General features: G+C 45.3%; 2 long non-coding RNA genes across 2 annotated transcripts in view; both read right to left on the reverse strand.

Moving 5' to 3' along the window:
• Positions 1–1,277: 1,277 nt before the first annotated feature.
• Positions 1,278–4,680, reverse strand: LOC115290828. The gene is made up of 2 exons (XR_003908235.1): positions 4,473–4,680; positions 1,278–1,829 (listed from the first exon to the last, which is right to left on the reverse strand). It is a non-coding gene; the product is annotated as an uncharacterized LOC115290828 (long non-coding RNA).
• Positions 4,681–10,726: 6,046 nt separating this feature from the next.
• The window catches only part of LOC115290827, a 34,112-nt gene continuing 23,504 nt past the window's right edge, over positions 10,727–21,334 (reverse strand). Inside the window, exon 3 of the long non-coding RNA XR_003908234.1 lies at positions 10,727–10,865. This is a non-coding gene — a long non-coding RNA (uncharacterized LOC115290827). The remainder of the gene's footprint in view (positions 10,866–21,334) is intronic.

Consider the following 21,334-nt stretch of genomic DNA (forward strand, 5'->3'; position numbering starts at 1 on the left):
CCTGTTGGGGGCCTCAGCCCAGCTCTCTCTGTGTCATTTTATCCTGCAGTTTTGCATGGAAATTACTCTGTAGCTACTGGGACCTAATCAAGTGTAAATACCTTAAAATGCCATCACAAGCCTGAGTGGCACTGGCCAGGTGTTATTAGGGCATATAATATTAGGGCATATTATAGTGCATCTGAATTGCAAGATTTCCTTATTTTTTATGGCTGAGTAATATTCCAGTGTGTATATTTACCACATCTTCTTTGTCCATTCATTTATCAAAGTGTTGCCATTCATGGTAACACAGATGGAATTAGAGGATTACGCTGAGTGAGGTAAGTCAGACAGAGATAGACAAATATTTTGTGATTTCACTTACATTTGGCATCTAAAAAACAAAACTAATGAACAAACACACAATCAACAACAACAAAAAACCAGAAACAGATTCATAAATGTAGAGAGCCAACTGGAGGTTGCCAAAGGGGAGGAATGTGGGAGAATGGGTCAAATAGATGAAGGGACTTGAGAGGTACAAACTTCCAATTACAAAATAAATAAGTGATAGAAAGTATGGCCCAGGGAATACAGTCAATATTGTAATAACTTTGCACGGAGATAGGTGGTCACTATACTTACCATGGTGAACACTTCATAATGATGTAACGGTAGACTCATGTTGTACATCTGATATTAGGATCATATGTCAAATATACTTCAATTAAAAATTAAAACAAATAATGAGTCGGAGCTCCCCTGAGTCTCCTGTGCTCAGCACAAGGGTGGCCCTTCCCATCCCTTCATGTCCCCGAGCTTCTGAGAAGTCCAGGCCATTTCTTCTTTATTTTTCTCTTCCTTGTGGCCCTCAACTCAATATTTTACACTTAGGTGCTCAATGAATATTTGCGAATTGAATGCAACAATGATTTGTATTTAGATGAAATACTACCTTTGTAGATCCAAAGTTATAGGAACTTGGGTAAATTTCATAGCTTAGCTGCAGTAGTCTGTCCATGGGGCGCCCGTGAGACCCGCTATGCACAGCCTGGAATTTTCCAGACGGCGTTGGATTGAAATAATCCATCTTGCTCTCTGCCTGGGTATACTATCTCATACCGGAGTTCTTAATTTGGGACTTGAAAAATGTGACTGCTGTATATGCGGGACATCCAGAATAATAATAGTAACAATAATAATGCAACCCAGTTAAGTGAACATTTGTTAAGTGCCAAGCACGGAGCTAAGTGAGCACTCTTTCATGTAGTGCGATCACCAAGCAACCACGTCGATAAGAGGTTAGATAGTATCTTTATTTGCAGCTTTGTCTTTCATACATTTTCAGATGCTTCAGCCTACTTGAAGCTCTTCATCACGGGCTCAGTGTGGGTCTGACTGATGCAGGGGTCGCAGGGACCAAGTCTGCTGGAGAGCTACAACAGGAGTCCCCCACAGAGACCTGTTCTCACGTTTATGGATTATTCATGGCAACTGTTAGTAGTTAATATAGACAACAATTCAAGGCCTTCCTAACTCACCAGGTTTACTTCTTCCAAGGAGGCCTCGGGTTCTTCCAAATGAGGATTATCCTTCTTTTCTAGAAACTCAACGGGCCTTGTTTACTTAGAATTAGGAAGTACAATCTTTATGTAAGAATAGAATATTCTTTATGGTTTCCAGTAACACCCACTATCCTATTGTATGTTGAGTCATAAAACGAGGGCAGAGAATATTTGAAACTTGGTGTCTGTAATCTCTCTGCTTGTACCTCCTGGGATCTTCTTCTCTCATATCCCTTGAAGTCCAGACGTTTTGCTAACACTCCATCAAGTATTTCCTATGACCTGAAAGATCAATTAATAGGTGAGAAAAAAATTTACTCATGCAAGCAAAAAAGTTTATCCCAAATCTTGAACATTTTCCATGGGAGGCAGTGAAAACTAGCTCCACAGTAGAGTTTGATCCATTGTCTTTCTTGTATGCCACCAATTCTCTTTCTAGTAAATCAGATCAGTGGACTGAAGGGACAGGGTGAGGATAAGGATTGGCTTGATGAAGGAGGAGCCCCCACTTCTCGGGGCTGTGCACATCACAGAACCAAGGCTAAATGACAAGCGAGATGGCTCCATGGCCGACATGGCCACATTTTAATGTCATCTTCTTGGACATCAGGAGGGATAGGATTGGTGGGTAATTCCCATGAACCCTACAAATAGATACACAGGGCACAATACACAAGGCAAAGATGGTTTGAGACTACCTGACACTCCAAAGCTGTGTAGGTGATACTCTGACACCCTTCACAGTGTTTATTTTAGTGGATGACACACCATATCACATTTAACATCATAATGTCTTAAAGCATTCATTTCGGTGGCATTAAGTACATTTACATATTGTAAATCACCAACATCCATTTCCAGAACTTTTTCATCTTCTTAAACTGAAAATTGTCCCCCTAACGACGGCCTGAGCCCACAAGTTCTTTTCAATACTTTGAAAATCAAACAAATCACCATTCTGCCCGCTACCCAGCCCCTGACAACCACCGTTCTATTTTCTGTCTCTATGAATTTGACTCTAGGAACCTCATGTAATTAGAATTACAGTTTTTGTCTTCTTGTGATGGATTTATTGCACTTAGCATCTTGTCCTCAAGGGTGGTCCACGTTGTAGCACATGTCAGAATTTCCTTCCTGTATTTTTTTTTTCAAAGATTTTATTTTTGGGGCATGTGGGTGGCTTAGTCTGTTAAGCATCCAACATCAGCTCAGATCATGATCTTATGGGTTCCTGAGTTGGAGCCCCTTGTCAGGCTCTCTGCTATTAGCGAAGAGCCCACTTTGAATCCTCTGTCTCCCTTGCTCTCTGCCCCTCCCCCACTTGTGTGCACACGCACACATACGTGCTCTCTCTCTCTAATAAACATTAAAAAATTATTTAAAAAGATTTTATTTTATTAAAAAAAACTTTAATGTTTATTTATTTTTGAGAGAGAGAGAGACAGAGGGTGAGTGGGGGAGGGGCAGAGAGCACAGGAGATACAGAATCTGAAATCAGGCTCCAGGCTCTGAATTGTCAGCACAAAGCTCAAAGTCACGCACCATGAGGTCATGTCCTGAGCCAAAATCAGACACTTGACCCACCTAGACACCTAGGCACCCCAAAAGATTTTATTTTTAAGTAATCTCTACACCCCATGCAAGGCTCGAACACACAACCCCAAGATCAAGAATCACACACTCCACCGACTGAGTCAGCCGGGTGCCCCTGGAATTTCCTTCCTATTTATTTATTTGTTTGTTTGTTTATTTAGAGAGTGTGTATGCACACACATTTGAGCAGAGGAGGAAGAGAGAGAGAGGGAGAGAGAGAGTCCCAAGCAGGCTCCACATTGTCAGCGCAGAGCCTGAAGTGGGCTTGATCCCAGAAACCACGAAAGCATGATCTCAGTGGAAATCAAGATTTGGATTCTTAACTGACGGAGCCACCTGGGTGCCCCTCCTTCCTTTGTAAAGCTGAATAATATTTCATTGTGTGAAGCACATTTTGTTTATCCATTCATCCATGGACACTTGGGCTGTTTCCATCTTATGGCTATTAAGAATAATGCCACTATGAACATGAGTGTACAAATCTATATTTGAGCCCCTGCTTTCAAGTCCTGTGGATATAAACCCAGAAATGGAATTGCTGGATCATATGGCAATTCTATGTTTAAATTTTTTTGAGGACCTGGCATATTGTTTTTTTTTCTTTTCCTTTTCTTTATTTTCTTTATTTTTTAGGTTAGAGAGAGAGTGCGTGTGAGCACATGAGCAGGGTTGGGGTGTAGGCAGCAGCACAGGGAGAGACTGGGAGAATATCAAGAAAGCTCACTCATAGCGTGGAGTCCAAAGTGGGGCTCTCCCACAGTCCTGAGATCATGACTGAACCGAAATCAAGAGTTGGACTCTGAGTTCTGGGTTCAACAACTGAGCCCCCCAGGCGCTCCTGCCGTATTGTTTTCCATCAGGGCTGCACTATTCCAGTACTCTTGGTAGCCCAGAGTCTTACAAAAGACAAGCCTGGAGAAGACATGAATTTTATCTCTAATTTTCCTTTTTTAATTTTAACAATTTTTAATGTTTATTTTTATTTATTTTGAGAGGAAGTGGCGGGGAGGGGCAGAGAGAGAGGGAGAGAGAGAATCCCTAGCAGGCTCTGCACCATCAGCACAGAGCCCGACTCGGTGCTTGAGCTCACAACCATGAGATCATGATCTGAGCTGAAATCAAGAGTCGGGCACTCAACGGACCAAGCCACCCAGGCACCCCTTATCTTTGATTTTCCAATGCTGGGGGTGTTATCATGTTTCTGCCTCAGGGTCCTTCCCCCCTCCCCCACATCTGCAGGGGGAAGATAACAGTTACTGGTCCTCAGGAAAACAAGGGACTGTGGGAAGTATGACTGAGATTGGCTGGGAGGAGAAATTAGGTTCACAGTACCTTGCGTTCCCAGGACCAGAACCCGTGTCCTTCCTTTCTCCAGCAGGAGCTGCCCCGCCTTCCATTCTCAGGTCAGGGTTGGGGAGCAGGGCTGGAGGCCTCATCTGGGTGGCTCGTGTCTGGTATCTGTCCTGCTTATCATACACGGATATCAGGGGTCTTCTCTGAGGTCCTGGTATAAAGGACCACTGTGCCTGCACCTCTGGCTTTTGTTTGAACTTGCCAAGTTCCCTTTCCTTTGATGTGCAATACAGGTCCATAGAGAAGAGTGTCCACTGAACGAGCATCAAAATCCAATCCAGATGTCATTGAAAACTTGATAACTCCATTCTTTCTCTCTGTCTCCCCCTTTCTGTCTCCTGGCGAGTTCTTACTCAGGGTGTCAGAAGCGCTGCCAATTTCAGAACACACTTTCACTCTCTGATCCACCTCAGGGCTTGTCAAAGTAGGGAGGGCCTCACACCTAGCTCCTTGGCAACTCATCCTTGGGAAGGCTGCCCAAGGCCATACCTCTCCCCACCAGCACTGTGGACAGGCCGGCCTTTAGGGTAGCTCTTGCCAGAGGTACAGGGGTGTCCTCTGAAGGCGGGGTGGGGGGGTGGGGGGGTGGGAAAGGGGGGCTGCAGAGAAGAAGGGAAGTAGAAGGCTGAGATACTCTGGCTGGAATCTGGGCAATGCCGTGATCACAGCTCAGGGCGGCATCACTAGCAGGCTGTATCGTTGTATTGTTGGCTATGCCGTGGGCAGCAGTGAGCCGTCTACACAACGACGCTTGTCCGTGCAGGATCGGGAACAGGGAGCAAGGACCCTACAGGGCCGACTAGAAGGTCAAAGAAACAAGATCACACCTATATCCGCCAGCAAAGATTTTACTCTTCCCAAAGCACCAGCTGGCAAATATTTAGTCTTTAGTGGCCATGTCATCGGACCAATGGCTGGAACACCGAAGGGAGTTGGACATGCTGCGCCCCCGCCCATCCTCCAGGCCCAGACAGGCCTCCTGGGCTTGGCCTCCTGGCGCTCACTCTTCCTCCTACTGCAGCAGGGATCAGGCTCCCTTGTTCCCACCTGCTTCCTCAGCACCTGGACTGGTGCCAGCGGCAGAGGCCCGAAGTCCTGCTGGAATGAATGAATCCACAGCGAAGTCTGGCCTGGACTGGAGAGTGGGCTGGCCTCCTGCTCTGCAGGACAGACACTGCTGGGAAGGGGGGGTTGTGCTGCGGGGAAGTGCTTTGCAAGTCCATTCAGGGAAGGCCTTGGGCTAGAGATAACCAATGTTACTGTTCCTCCCCCAGCCTTCTGTAATTGAGTCGTCACTGAACACTACCCTCAGAGACAGAAGGAAGCAAAACACTGCAGGGCTTCTATAGCCCTGGGGGCGGGGGAGGAAGAGGGTGGGGAGTATTAAAAAGAGCAGAGCAACTACGTCACCTTTGGAGTACCGGACTGGGTCCCTTTTGAGGCGAATCTGCTTACGTTTGCATACCTGTGCTCACCGACCCCCTTATCTACAAAGGGACCCCAGCTCTTCCCACCTATAAGCAGACTAGTCCCTTTGCTCTCTCCTTTGCAGGATATGCTGGAGCCAAAATTTAACCGCCAACATCCTAGAAATCTTAGGGGGTGAAAAACCCACCAAGGGAACATGCCATTTACATTTTAAATTTTAAAAAATATCATTTTTAGTTTATATATACATATATATTTCTAAGTAGAAAAGAGTCTATGTTGAAGAGTTTCCAGGGAGGGAGACAGAAAAATAGTGAAAGGTCAAACCAATCCTAAATCTTCGGTTGAAAAGGGAGACTGGCTCTCCGCTTTTCCCCTTCATTTGTACGCATGCAGTAGGGATCCTAAGCTCCTGAGAAAAAGGCTCAGAGGAAGTGGGTCTCTTCCTTTTTCAGGATCATCATGCATTTTCCAAGGGGGAAAATGGACTCTCGCTTTGGAAAACATAAAACCATGTTTGTTTCAGGTCCCGTAGAAAACAGCTCCCTGCGCCGGGCGGAGGCAGGCTGGGCGCAGGAGCCCAGGGCGGCCGAGCGTTGTGTAACCCGCCTGGGAATCACGTTGCACGGACGAGATCCGCAGGCTTTCAGCGCAATAATAAGCTTGATCTTTTTATTCAAATACAAGGAACCACCACAGCCGGCTCCAAGTCACGTGTCCAGGTCACATGGTGCCGAGACACAGAAACCGGCTGGCAATCATTAACTAATGCTTACTCCCAGGGAGCAAATGCAGGTTTTAGAGCCACGAGCTCGGTTTTTGTAAACCGCGCAGCACGGCCACGGAAGGTGGACCGGGTGGGTGCGGCGCCTTGATCTTGCTAAGTGCTCTCCAAGGAAAGGCATAGAGCCAGCAAATACTCGCTGGTGTCGTTCGGCTCGCACTTGACAAACTTGCCCGGGGTAACCCCCTTCCCAAACCTGGAGGTGGCCCGGGCCGCAGCATCCCGGGCGGCGCGCGGGGGGCGGGGCGGGCGCCCTTGGCGCGCGGCCCAGGCGTTTGCGAAATGGAGGACACGGTTCTGAACTGAGCAGAACGCTACATTTTCTCGTCCTTGTGCAATTCGTGCTCCTGGGAGTCCAGGGCGTTCGAGGAGGGGGAGGGGAGAAAGGGGGTGGGGAAAGGCAAGGGCGAGCTCGTGAGCTCTTCTGGCGTTTCCGTGAAAATGAAAACCAAGCATCCCGAACGTGGTTCCTTTAAGTCTCCGTGCGGGAGGAACAGAAACTGGAAGGACGCTGCCTACCTGCATGTTTCCTTGTTCTGGGGCGTTCGAATTTGGAAAGAAGTTCTTTCACTTTCTCCAGCTTGTGTAGTGTTACTCTGCGCTTTCAAAAACGAATTATCCAGCCGCGTTTGTTTGATTTGGGTGTTAGAAGCGACAATAGCGGGCGTGAATAGGGTTTAGACTCAGCTGGAGGGAAGGGATAGGTGAAGTACAGATAAAAGACTCTAGCAGAAACTAAACTAACCTTTATTTTATTTTACTTTTTTAAAGCTAAGTGTGTTTTATTTCACATTATGAAAAAATGCTTTCCCCTGAAACGCTGTGCACTATGGATTCAGCATTGCAAGAAAATCCACTAGGATAGTCTGGAGCCTTATATTCTTAACTTTATTTAAATCTTTCCCGATAGAACAGATACATAAGGAATTTCCAGTTTCCTACGTTCACTGTCTGACTAGGCTGTAATTATTTTCAGGAAATTTAGTTAGATTTTATGGTCTCCATTCTCACTCCCCCTCACCCCCATTCTACCCTCTTTAAAAGATAAAAATTAGTTTATTAGTTTGAGTTTCAGGGATGGACCCGGGTTTTGTACAGCTCGAAACTTATCCAATCTGAGAGCCTCTTTTGGAGAGAATATAAAATTATATATACAAAATTGGGTATTAAGGTATCCCCAAATTAAGAAACATCTTACTTGCTTAGTATCCTGTATTTGGGGGGAGGGGGGCTGTTCCTCAGGTGGTCTCAAAACTCATCTTGACCAGTTATCAATTTTAAGTGTGCCTACAGTTAACTAGTCTGTTGTGTTCTGTCCATTCCACACCATGATTATCCTCCCCCTCCCCTTACCCCTCCCCCACTCCCCTGTGGTGCCAGACTCCACAGGGCACACTCACACTGTGATGTGACCTCTGGACCTGAGCCTTCCTATCTCCAGGCCTGTGGGTCAACCCAGTGGCCTGTAGGAAAGGTACTGGCAACCTTCCCTACTCCAGAATAGTTAGCAGTAACTGAACTGTAAATATATAAATTTACAAATATATCTTAACCCAAAGTAAAGGCGTCTCTAACTCCCAGGTTCTCTTAGCCAGATCCCAAAAATGCCCATGGCCACTCCAAAGTTACCCAGGGGCACCTGAATGGCTCCGTCGGTTGAGCATCCAACTTCAGCTCAGGTCATGATCTCCTCATCTCATGATCATGGGTTAGGAGCCCACATCAGGCTCTGTGCTGACAGCTCAGAGCCTGAAGCCTGCTTCAGATTCTGTGTCTCCCCGTCTCTCTGTACCCGCCCCCCCCCACCTGCCAGCACTCTATTAAAAAGAAACAAACATTGTTTGTTTCAAACAAAATAAACAAACGTGAAAACAAATAAACATTAAAAACATTTTGTTAAGTCACCCAAAAGGAGGGGAAATGTGGCCAAAGGGAGGTCAGAGTAGAAAGAGGCAGCAGTCTTAAGCACTGGAGGTCAGAGATTCTTACCCAGGTCAAGTTTATGAAAGCCAATGGCCAGGATTGCGTTGCTGGGGCTCCAGGTGAAAGGCCTGGAGCTGCCTTTTCATCAGCTTCCTGGTAAACCTGTTTCTGGTGACCCTGGGTGCATCGTAAGTGTGTCTCAGGGATTCATTTTCTGGGTCCTCGTGTCAAAGATCCTTGTTTGAGGCAAGCTTGCTTATCTGGACGTCTCGTGGGAATGATTTGTCAAAGTAAATGCCATTAATAAAAAGCCTCTGTTGGGCTCAGACTCAGCCCTTTGCACGTTTCCTTCACCCAGCCAGGCTCTCCGGGGAAGACCAATCCTCGTCTCTACACGTGCGAGGAAGGAAGGGACAGGGGAGGCCGGGGCAGGGCATGTATTCCGTGTAGAGTTGTTGCACATGTGTTCTGTGCCCCGCACTACCACGTGCCTGTGTCACACACATCACGCCCTGCACTTCTCAGGGCGAGGACATTTCAAAGCGGGAACTCAGCACCAGGTCTGTCTGACTCTCCAGGCTGGTTCATTTGTGAAGGAACTCTGACCTTCAACTTTTCATGAAATAAATGCAGCACACGTCTTGCTTTAGTTTCTATAGCGAAGCCAAGTGTATTCGCAGCCTTATCCGGTTATAGCTCCCATTTCTTTACGTCCGTTCTTGTGGAGCATGATCTCATTGCCTGCTAAAATAATTAGGGAGAGGGGCCAAGAGGACTCCTTGACCAGCTTTAAAGTTCCTCTCCACCCCCCCGAATGGTAATGCTCTTTCCTTGCTTTACCCGTCAGAGCCCCTTTAAGCTTGTCAATGCCACACTTCTCTCTTCCCCTGCCACACCATGGATTGCCTCTAGAATATGCCACCCGCCTTTATTCTGCACAGCAAGAAGAGTCACCTTGTTGAATCACTTGCTTAGCTTGTCAGGGCAGTGTTCTGAATGTGGACTGGCTTGCCAACACGCTGTTTATGGGGAGAGGAGGCTGTCAGTTCAGACAGTCCGCAAACGCACTAATTAGCTGGACAGAGAAAGCCAGAATGCGGGCAGTCGCTTCTCCCCTGCAGAGGAGATACCCATCGGGTACAGCTTCCTGACTGCAGTAGCTGCACTCTTACATCCCAGGCCAGGCTGGGGACAAGGGTTCAAGAGCAGGACTGACTCCTTTCGCTTGGGGTCTCCCAGCTTCTATACCACTGACACCCAGGGCCGGACTGGAGGTGGGGGAGTGGAGGCGCTGGCTCGTGAGATGCTTAGTCGCATCCCTGGCTGTGATTTAATACTCCTCCTCCTCACCCCAGATCGTGGTAATCAAAAATACCTTCACACATTGGCAGGTGTCCCTGGGAAGCAACATTGCCCCTGGTTGAGAACTACTTCCTGAGCCCTGTCTAAGGACGCCCACCAATAGCTTACAGTTGTGTTGATTCTGAAGGTGTAGGGTCTGCAAACAGAGTGGCTTTCGGCTGTCCTAGGGAGGTGGCTCACGGTGGGAATGTTCTAAGGTGGACACAGGGCTCACAGTGCCAGCTCTGCTGGATGAGAGGATTGTGAGGAAGAAGCTAAAACCTTTCAGTAGGGAAGTGCACTCATTGCTCCGGTCAGCTCATCTGACACTGAGGTAGGTTAAGCTTGGTGGTAAGATTTCTGTGGTCAGAGACCCCGGTGTGAATCCCAGCTTTGCTCCTAATTAGCGGTGTGATTTGGATAAGTTACTTTACCGGTCCAGGTCTCGGTTTCCGTATTTGCAATGTGGGGCTGAGAGTATCTGCATCATGCGGTTCTAAGAACTCAGGAGAAAATGCATGTGTTTGATGCATAGTAAGTATCACTTTTTAAGTTTCTGGACCAATCTTTGATGATGATGATGAAGATGATTATTTTTTCTTAAGTTTTAAAAATGTTTATTTTTGAGAGAGAGGGGGAGAGACCACGTGCAGCTGAAGGTCAGAGAGAGAGGGAGACACAGAACCTGAAGCAGGCACCAGACTCTGAGCTGTCAGCATAGAGCCCAACGTAGGACTGAAACTCACAAACCGTGAGATCATGACCTGAGCTGAAGTTGGACACGTAACCGACTGAGCCACCCAGGCGCCCCTTGATGTTGATGATTTTTAATGTAGATGAGTAGATGTCTGCTCGGATGCTCCACATAATTCTGTCAACCTCCTGCTCCGTTGATTCTGGAAACAGAATATCAAGCAGCAACTTTAGAGTCTCCTTCTTGCTCTTTTTAAATTTAAATTTTTATTTTAAGTAGGCTCCACACACAATGTGGGCTCGAACTCACAGCCTGGAGAACATCCTTCTTGCTCTTTTCTTCAAACAACTTCTTAAATGTTTATTCATTTTTGAGAGAGAGACAGAGAATGAGCAGGGGAGGGGCAGAGAGAGGGAGACACAGAATGTGAAGCAGGCTTCAGGCTCTGAGCTGTCAGCATAGAGTCTGTCTGATGCAGGGCTCGAACTCACGAACTTTGAGATCATGACCTGAGCCAAAGTCAGACGCTTAACCAACTGAGCCAGCCAGGCGCCCCATCCTTCTTGCCCTTTATGGGAAGTACAGACACCCTCTCCTTGAGGTCTTGCATGGTTATCCACCAAACTCAGCCACCCTGCAGAAGCCCTGCTCACCACCCATGCCCCATCAGAGTTCTCGGCCATAAGCCCGTTGGTCTCTAGTGTGCTTGCTCTGCTCGTGCTCAGCCCGAGGTGTTTTGCAAGCATTTTTAACCCCATCACATATGGGCACATAAGGGTTTACTAATACATTCAATCGCAAACAAGAGGTAATTTTTAAAAAATGGAAAGCAGTGAAAAAATAATGAATGTTGCCCTTGTGTATGGATTGAGTCATTCAACATTAGAGAAGGTTCTAAAGGACAAAGGGTAATTGTGTGATACATAAAAGCTGCCTTGCTTCTATAGTCAATAATCAGCAAGAGATGGGACAAGCGATAGACAACAAGGAAAGGGCTCCAAGTGTGGCTTGGAGGCTTCCGTGTCGAAGAGCCTACCAGCCTCCTTCAGGAGCCTGCCAGGGTTTTGAAGACACCAGCGGCTGGAGGGATGGCATGCTTGCCCCAGGCCATGGATATTTCCTCCTTCCAAGGCCCCTTTGAAGCGCCTGACTTCAGAGTGCAGTGGGGGTGGTGGCTACAAGTGAAGCAGATGCTTACAATGTTTGCAGATCTTCTCTCTCTCAATGCGTGTTCTGTGCAGTAAAGAACAGATTTGTTGGGGGAAATACGCCAGAGGGAACATGTATCAGTGAAGAGGTGGAACGTGCGCTTTGTTTTACGTATTTATTAAAAATTTTTAATATATATTTTTTAATTTTTATTTTAGAGAGAGAGAGAGAGCGAGCATACGTGGGGGAGAGGGGCAGAGAGAGTCCCAAGCAGGGCCCACACTCAGTGCAGAGCCCAACGCAGTACTCGATCCCACAACCCTGGAGTCATGACCTGAGCTGAAATCAAGAGTAGGATGCTCAACCGACTGAGCCACCCAGGCCTCCCATGCATGTGCTTGATTTTAAAACAGTCCTATTTGATGGACATCACCATGAGGACCGCAAGTGGAAACTCCTTCTAGGCAACTGGGATGATAAACAGTGTGATTAAGAACAGTCTTTCAGGACCGCACCTGCTTCCGCGGGGAGGAGCTTCTGAAAGGGGTACTTACTACCCCACAAAGGTGACACGTAAGCTCAGGTTTGTAAACACGGGGATTGGTTTTAAAATTCCGAGGGCATAACCAAATGGCCTAGTTCCACCTAGACTATATTCGTCTGTAATCTTTCAGACACAAGGAAAGAGTGGCTTTCTTGGAGGTTGGAGCTCTGCAGAGTGGGAGCTGATGTAGATGTAGAAAATTGTAGAGGAGTTGATGGCCAATGTAGAAAAATGAGCAAGGAGAATCAGCTGGGCCGCTGGGCCGGGCACCAAACTCAGAAGTCACCTTAGGGTTGAGCACCAGGCAGCATGTACATCCCTAAGTCCACATCGTTGCTGAACAAACCTTAGAAGAGGTGACAGGTCAGCTGAGGATGCAAAATGACTCTTTAACATAGTATGTACTTTTTAAAAAGTTATTTGTTTATGTAATCTCTACACCCCGTGTGGGGCTCAAACTCACGATCGCGAGATCAAGAGTTGCATGCTCTTTTGATAGGGCCAGTTGGGCGCTCCATAGTATGTACTTTTTAAAAAAATCTATTAAAATTTTTTTTACATTTATTTATTTTTGAGAGACAGAGAGAGAGAGAGAGAGCAAGCGGGGCAGGGGGCTAGATAGAAGGAGACACGAATTCTGAAGCAGGCTCCAGGCTCTGAGCTGTCAGCACAGAGCCCAATGCAGGGCTTGGACCCACGAACTGTGAGATCATGACCTGAGCCGAAGTCAGATGCTCAACTGACTGACCCACCAGGTGCCCCCGATAGTAATTAGTTTTTAAAAAATGTTCATTTTGCAATAATTTTAGCCCTACAGAAGAATAAAAATAGTACAGAGGATTTTCATATATCCCTCACCCAGCTTCCCCTAATGTTTACATCTTATATAATCTTTATAAAAGCTAAGAAGTTAACTTTGGTAAAATACGATTAACTAAACTATAGGTTTATAAGGAGTTTGCCAGGGATGCCCTCTTCCCAAGATCCCACACTGCATTTAATTGCCATTTCTCCTCAATCTCCTCCAGTCTGTCACAGCTCCTCAGTCTTTCCTTGTTGTTCATGATTTTGTCACTATTGGAAAAAACCAAAAAACCAAAATACTACCAGTCAGTTATTTTGTAGAATGTCCCTGAATTTGGGTTTGCCTGTTGCTTTCTCATGAATTTTTAGCAAGACCACAGAAGTCATGTGCATCAGGGCATCAGACTGAGGGATTCATAATGTCAGTAATTCTTATGTTTTTATTTATTTAGAGAGAGAGAGAGAGAGTGAGCAGGGGAGGGGCAGAGAGAGAGAGAGAGAGAGAGAGAGAGAGAGAGAGAGAGAGAGGGAGAGAGAGGATCCCAATCAGACTCCATGCTCATCATGAAGCCCAAGTAAAATCATGACCCAAGCTGAAGTCAAAAGTTGGATGCTTAACCGACTGGGCCACCCAGGCACCCTCCCCCCGCAATAATCCTTAGAGTTAGTGATATTTATCTTTTTTTAAAAAAAACTTTATTTTTTGAGAGAGAGAGAAAGAGAGAGAGCATGAGCAGGGAGGGGGAGAGAGAGTCCCAAGCAGGTTCTGCACTGTCAGCGTGGAGCCCTATGTGGGGCTCAATCCCACAAACCACTGGATCATGACGTGAGCCGAAATCAAGAGTCAGATGCTTAGCTACCTGAGCCACCCAGATGCCCCACTAGTGATGTCTACCTTGATCACTTGACAGAGGGGCTGGGTTTCTCTGTTGTAGAGTTAAGAGTTACTGTTTTCCTTTTTTTAAGTTAATGAGTATCTTGCGGGAAGTACTGTTAGATCATACAGGTATCCTGCTGCTTCTCAAATTTTTGCCCGCGAATTGTGGCATCCACTGGAACATCTTGACTGCATCAAGGATATCCGTGGTGGTGGAACAGTGATTCTGTATTTTCCTCATTTCTTCTACATTTTTAATTAATTAAAAAGATTTTTAATTTTATTTGAAAAAGAAAGTGACAGAGATAGACAGTGTGTGAGCGGGGGAGGGACAGAAGGAGATAGAATCAGAATCCAAAGCAGGTTCCAGGCTCTGAGCTGTCAACACCAAACCCAACACAAGGCTCGAACTTGTGAACTGCAAGATCATGATCTGAGCTGAAGTCGGAGGCTTAACTGACTGAGCCAACCAGGTGCTCCATCTTCTACATTTATTAATTGAAATTCTTCTATACATGGGTATTTATTTTATATGGACTATAATCTAATTATATTATCATTTTTATTGTACTTCAGATTGCTCCAGCTGTGGCCATTGGAAGCACTTTAAGGTTGGTCCCTGTGTTCTTTGAATCCTGTGGATTCATCCTTTTTGGGGTACCTTCTTACCTTCAGGCTTCAAAAGATCCTCCTGGCTCATCTCCTGTTTCCACTCTCTGAGCTACATCAACCACTTCTGAAAGAGCCCTGGTTCCCTTTGATAGCTCATAGTATTTAGAGACCAACATCGAGGCACCTGGCAGTCTCACTGTTATTGGGGTGTCATTGCTTCTAGGCCTTCCCAGCAGGCAGAGCTAGGAAATATATGTATGTATAATAAGTCAAGTATGTATACATCTTTACGTTCATTTATTTACCTGTTCAACTGTATACATATTTTTTTTTAAATGAAAGTTTATACCAATACTCCTGACTCCAATCAAACAACAGAGGGTTTATTCTAGCCTCTCTCTTTTCACTCTCTATAACTTGTTCCCTGACAGTGGGAAACCTGGCTCTCACACTCAACACCCAATTTACTATTCTGTTCAACCCTAGAATACACATAAGTAATTTGAGAATTGCTAACCCATAGTCCTCTGAGAAACAAACTTAGTGATGAGAGTGCACTATTTGCATAGAGTTCTTTTTGTCCTAAGCTCCTAGCATCCTGTTCAAATTTTGGGTGCTTGAGTAGCTCAGTTGGTTAAGTGTCCGACTCTTGGTTTCAGCTCAGGTCATGACCTTGCTGTTTGTGAGTTTGAGCCTGAGTTGGGCTCTGCACTGACAGTGCGGAGCCTGCTTGGGATTCTCTCTCCCTCTCTCTCTGCCCCTCCCCAGCGTGTTCACTCTCTCTCTCTCAAAATAAATAAATAAAATAAAATAAAATAAAAACTTAAAAAAAAGCACCCACTGTTTTCAAAGTTCCTTTCTCCCCTTTTATATGGTTATATTATTCATTTCTAATACACTTAGATTAATTTGTTACCTAAGGTCTGTGGGTTTTGATAAATGCATAGAGTTGTGTGTCCACCACCACAGTCATGATGCAGAATAATTCTACCACAAACTTTCCCTCACACTGCCCCTAGCAGTCACCGGCCTGTTTTCCATTCCTACAGGATGGCCTTGATCTGGCCTATTTCATTTAGCAGAATGTATCTCGGAGGCAGCCATTCTAGTACATGCATCAATAATTTGTTCCTTTTTATTGCTGAACAGTGTTTCACTTTTTAGGCACTTCAGGCTCTTGTTGCCATTGCTATCGCACTGCCTTGGGTCTCAGTGGGGAACTCTAGGAGAACAAATGATGTAGTTACTGCTGGTTTGGTCATACTCTGGATTCTGGTCTCCTTTCTCAACTGCCTCTTGCTGTTTACTCTTCTGATTCGTTCTCTCTGGGTTTTAGAATGGCAATCCATGGGCAAGTCCAGGTGGAGGGCACATTGACCATCGTACCGAGAGCGGGACCCTCTGTCCTTTGTCTTTTAAAAGTTTGAAGTCAGTGTGTTTCCTGATCCTTGTAATTTGACCTATTTTATCTTCACAGAAACCCAGAGGATCATGTTTTTGTTCCCAGTGGGTCCCCAGTGATTAGAAATAGCCCAGTGATGTTCCTTGGACAATTTTCATTCATTGTGTGGGGTACTTGGTGGACCCTTTCATTCTAGAATGGCGTGACTTGTTCTTGGAAAACTGCTCAAATAATTTTGGTGATGATTAACCTTCTATTTCTCTTTTCTCTCTTTCAGAGGTCTCTTCTCTTATTTATTTATTTTTTAAAAATATTTTTAAAATTTTTCTTAAGTGATTTTTGAGAGACAGACAGCATGTGCAGAGGAGGGTCAGAGAGAGAGGGAGACACAGAATCAGAATCAGGCTCCAGGCTCTGAGCTAGCTGTCAGCACAGAGCCTGATGTGGGGCTTGAACCCACAAACTGTGAGATCATGACCTGAGCTGAAGTCAGCCGCTCAACCAACTGAGCCACGCAGCCGCCCCTCTTCTCTTATTTAAATGTCAGATTTCTTGGACCTGTACTCTACTTTCCTTTTCTCCTTCATTTTCCATCTCTTTGTCTTTTTGCTATCGTTTCTGGGATACTTACCATCAACTTCATTTTCCAGTCTCTCTATATTTAATTTGTCATCTGTGCAGTCTTGTTTTTAGTTCTCAAGAGCTCTTTGGATGTTGTTCTCTATATTTCTTCTTCTTCTTCCTCTCCTTCTCCTTCCTCCTCCTCCTCTTCTTTTATAGCATTCTTTGCTTAGATTTTCTTTTGCTTAGATCTTCTGTCATTGCTCTGAGGATATTAATTATTGTGGGGAAAATTTTCTTCTCCCTGCATAGACTCCAGGTTGCCTTTTTCTTTGGTTTGTGGTGTGTCTATCTCCACGATAGAGTGGAGAACCAACAAGCTAGAACTGGAAGCTCTGAGCTCAGGGCGGGGTTTGCCGACTGTGAGCCTCACTGCAGGGTGAGCTGACCGCGTGGGCTGTTTGTGGAGCATTCCCTGACTTTAATATCTTTGGGTGGTTTCTCTTGGGCTGGACAGAGTCTCCAAAACGGAATTTTAGTCCCCTGCTTGGAAGTTTCACATCTGGCTGCCAAAGTTCTGGGAGCTAAGCTGGGGGATAGAGGTCTTGGCACTCAGCACGCATCGTGTATGCACTCATTCAGTCTTCTTTGCTTGGACGTGGTGCTTCCAAGTTCCCAGTCCAAAGACTTCCATTTTACACTCTTGGGAGGAGGAAATCTCTAGACTCTAGTCACATGGGGTAAAGGCAGTCTCCCAGGATACAGAGTGGGGGCAGGAATCTAGAGATTTGTGTCCTTTGGGGAGTCTTAACCCGGTCCTTTTTTTAGCCACCCTGTCTGCATCCACCAGTGCCTGGCGCTGTTGGTTCCTGAGTGTTTTTGGAAGATTCTGTGGTGCCAGACGAGCTCACCCCTAGCTTTATCTTCTGTCAGCTCAAGACCTGGTAAGTCCTTAATCACTCGCTCACCTGCTTCCTGGCTTCTGTAATTTTGTTGCTGTTTTCTCCTCTCCTGTCCTACCTGTCTTTGTGGGGTATGTCCTTAAACAATCCCTTTACTGTAGTGTTAGTGTATTTTGGGAGGAAGCAAGTGAGATGTATTTTTTTGCGTCCTAAAAAAAGAATTCTTGAATGTATATATTTTTTAAATATCAGAAATTGTAACTTTTAACGCTAAAATGGTGTTGGATACCACTTTTGCTGGGCCTCGGCTGCACAGAGTCACACAGCTAGTTAGGAAGAACAGTTTTAGAACCCTGGGACCTGACCTGCTAATTTTGTTTGCACCGTACCAGCACTGCGCCCCTTATCATTTATCCACTAACATTTAACAGATCTTTTATTTCGAACTCATGAAAAGTTCCAAAAAATAGTACAGAGGGTTCCCATGTGCACTTCACTCAGTTTCCCCCAACAATAAAGTCTTATATGACAACAGTACATTGTCCAAACTAGGAGCTTGACATTGGTATGATGCTCTGACGAGGGTCAGGTACAGACCTTCCGGCAACAATTCGAATGTATTAAACTTTCGTATTCTGCTAAGCAAAAGCCAGAAAAAGACTCAGTCTTTTCATATCAAGGAGCCTATGATCTAAACAGACATACAAAGATAACTCACCAAATAACAACACTCAAGTAGACTCCAAAATATATTTTAGGGCCATCCTCCAGAAAAGCAAGAGATAGTAAAAAGAGTGCAGGCTTTGAAATCTGACAGACCTACATCCGAATTCTGCCTTGCTGCTTAAGATTTCTGTGTCCCTGGTCCAGGAATTTCTCTGAGCCTCATTTTCTGGGTGTAAAATGGTGAATATCGGGGCCCCTGGGTGGCTCAGTCGGTTAAGCCTCCGACTTCGGCTCAGGTCAGATCTCATGTTCGTGGGTTTGTGGGTTCGAGCCCCGCGTCAGGCTCTGTGCTGACAGCTCAGAGCCTGGAGCCTGCTTTTGGTTCTGTGTCTCCTTCTCTCTCTGCCCCTCCCCCCTCATGCTCTGTCTCTCTCTGTATGAAAACAAAAACAAAAACAAAAAACATTAAAATGGTGAATATTATTATCTACTTCTTAATGCAGTGGGAATGAAATCACATCTATTATAGTCTGGAACAGTGCTTGGGACCTAGTAGATATTCGATAAATGTCACCATAATAATTATTAGTAAGATAATAATCCTCAAGGATCATAATCCTTTGGTTGTTCACTTGATCTTGAGTCCACTCAAACACCAGGTAGGTGTCTACCTCTTAGTTTACTCTATTGGGTTTAGATAGAAATCAAAGAGCACTTCCTCGTGAAGAGAGGCCTCACAGGGCCATATGACTTTCCTCAAAGAGGCGGCATAGATGCGTCCTCTGAGCCTCCTACTTTTACACCAGTGCTTCCATAAAGTATGGGAAGATGGTCAAAGATTTACCTAAATGCAAGTAACTTATGAAAACTTTGGAAAATGACTATGATTCTTTTGGGTGTAGTGCAAAGTAGGGGCACGTATCTGATGGCTAAAGGGATGATGTTTGTCTCTGGCCCACATTATGTTTACAGGTCAACTTAAGCCCAGGTTACAACACTTGCTCCTTCCCCTCCCCCCACCACTCCACTTGCTAGTCCAAGGGTCTCTGTTCCAAGAGGAAGTTGCCATCACAGGCACAGCAAGAATGCTTTGGAATTAGAAACCCGTGCAAATCCTACTTTGAGCTTTGTTTGATTATCTAAACAAAAACACTTACAGGTCAGTGTGTGAACTAGCAACCTGGGCCTCTTCAAAGGCCCGCACTGGGGCCCCACTCAGCAGGGGGGTGTCCTATGAGCATCCTGCTTTACATCACACCTGATCTCCCCACTTGCCTACCTCCGGCTTGGATTTCCTGCCCTTGGCTCCGCAGAAAGGGGGGCTCCTAAAGCGGCACCTACCCGTTTGGCCCCACAGCAAGGAAGGATCTCTGCTCGAAAACTTGGCCATTTGCTTAACTTGCAAAGTCATCACTTTCCTTTGGGGACAGGGCGATCCTGCAGTCCACTGGGGTCCACCCAAGTGGGCTGATGGTCAGGATCTGAGGATGGAGAAAAAGCTACGTCAGGATCCTGTCTCTTTTCCTGTTCCTGTCGCCTTCCAGGCCTTCCTTTGTGTCCCCAAGCCTGCTCCCCACCTCCCATCTCACCAAAGATTCTCATTTCCTTCTGTTGGTTGGTTTTTCTCTCTCGTCTGTCTGTGGGTGTTTTAGGGACTCTGGTACAGCGTTTGGTAGTTTAGTAGAATTGCTAAGTCAAGAAATTCTCTCTTCTAGTAATCGTGCGGTTCACATAACCAGATTATTCTAAAAGAAATTAGGCTGCATCTAAATGGGCTGTGTGGTGAGGGCCATAATGTATATGGAGAACCATGTTGGTTATGGGCTGAACTGTGCCACCCCCTCCTCCCCATGTTGAAGTCCCCACACCCAGTACCTAAGAATGTTACTGTATTTGGAGATAGGGAATTAAAAGAGTAAAAAAGATGTAAGAATGAAGCATTTAGGGTAGGACCTAATCCCATATGACTCGTGTCCTCATAAGGATATTAGGACACAGGCACATGTGCAGAGGGAAGACCTCCAGAGGACACAGGGAGAAGCTGGCAATCTACGAGTCAAGGGGAGGGGTCTCAGAAGAAACCAACAGTGTTGACACTTGACCTTGGGCCTCCAGATTCCAGAGCCACAAGGCAGTAAATCTCAGTTGCTTAAGCCACGCAGTCTGTGGTACTTTCTTACGGGAGCCCGAGCCGACCAGTACATGGTTTAATCATAACAGCACTGTGGTTTTAATCAATCAAGTCATGAAAGTTCACGGGCACCTATTTTTTAAGATCACCATGTAAATCAAGTGTACTTGCTGTCTTCTTTTCTTTTCTTTATAACAGCTTAATTGAGGGATAATCAACATCTGATAAACTGGAGAGACTTTAAGTGTACAATCTGATAAATTTTGACATCTCTCTACACTCATAACACCATCACCACAATCAAGATAATAAACATAACTGTCATCTTCAGAAGTTTCCCTGAACTCCTTTGTACTCTCTCTGTCCCCTGCCCCTCCCCATTTTCCAGGCCACCACTGACCCTACATTGTGTCACTAGAGATGAGTTTGTCACATCTAGAGTTTTATATACATGGAATAGATCACACGGTATCCTTCTTTCTTTGTCTAATTGCTTTCGCTTTGTTTAATTATTTGGAAATTCGTCCAAGTTATTGTGTAGAGAAATAGTTGTACATTCATCAAGGCCCATCTACTTAACATGTGAAAGGATTCTTTAAGGCTTTAATTTTCTTTCTAATAAAAAATGTTTTAATTGATTAATAATACAAGATGATTAAGTACCACATCGTCTGTATTTACTGTCTTAAACATGTTATTTTATTTTAAGGATGAAAATAATTGCAATAGCTTTTCTGACGGTAGCAAGGGTCTCTACTGCTTCCCAAAAAGGGTTTAATTTCTTATCCATTGGAGTGCCTTAGAATAGGGGTTTCAAGACCGTGATCTGGATTTTAGTTGATGTTTAGTTATGATCTTGAACCTTAATGGATTTTTTTTCTACCTTTTCACACGACTTACTCAGGTGTTCTGTTTAGAATCATTTGAGATTCTGAATAGAGCTGCTATAAACATTCATGCACAAGGTTTTCCGTGGACATATTCTTTCTTTTCTTTTGGGAAAATACATAGAAGTGAAATGGT

Source organism: Suricata suricatta, chromosome 4, assembly GCF_006229205.1.
Source record: "Suricata suricatta isolate VVHF042 chromosome 4, meerkat_22Aug2017_6uvM2_HiC, whole genome shotgun sequence".
NCBI classification, from domain to species: Eukaryota; Metazoa; Chordata; class Mammalia; order Carnivora; family Herpestidae; genus Suricata; species Suricata suricatta.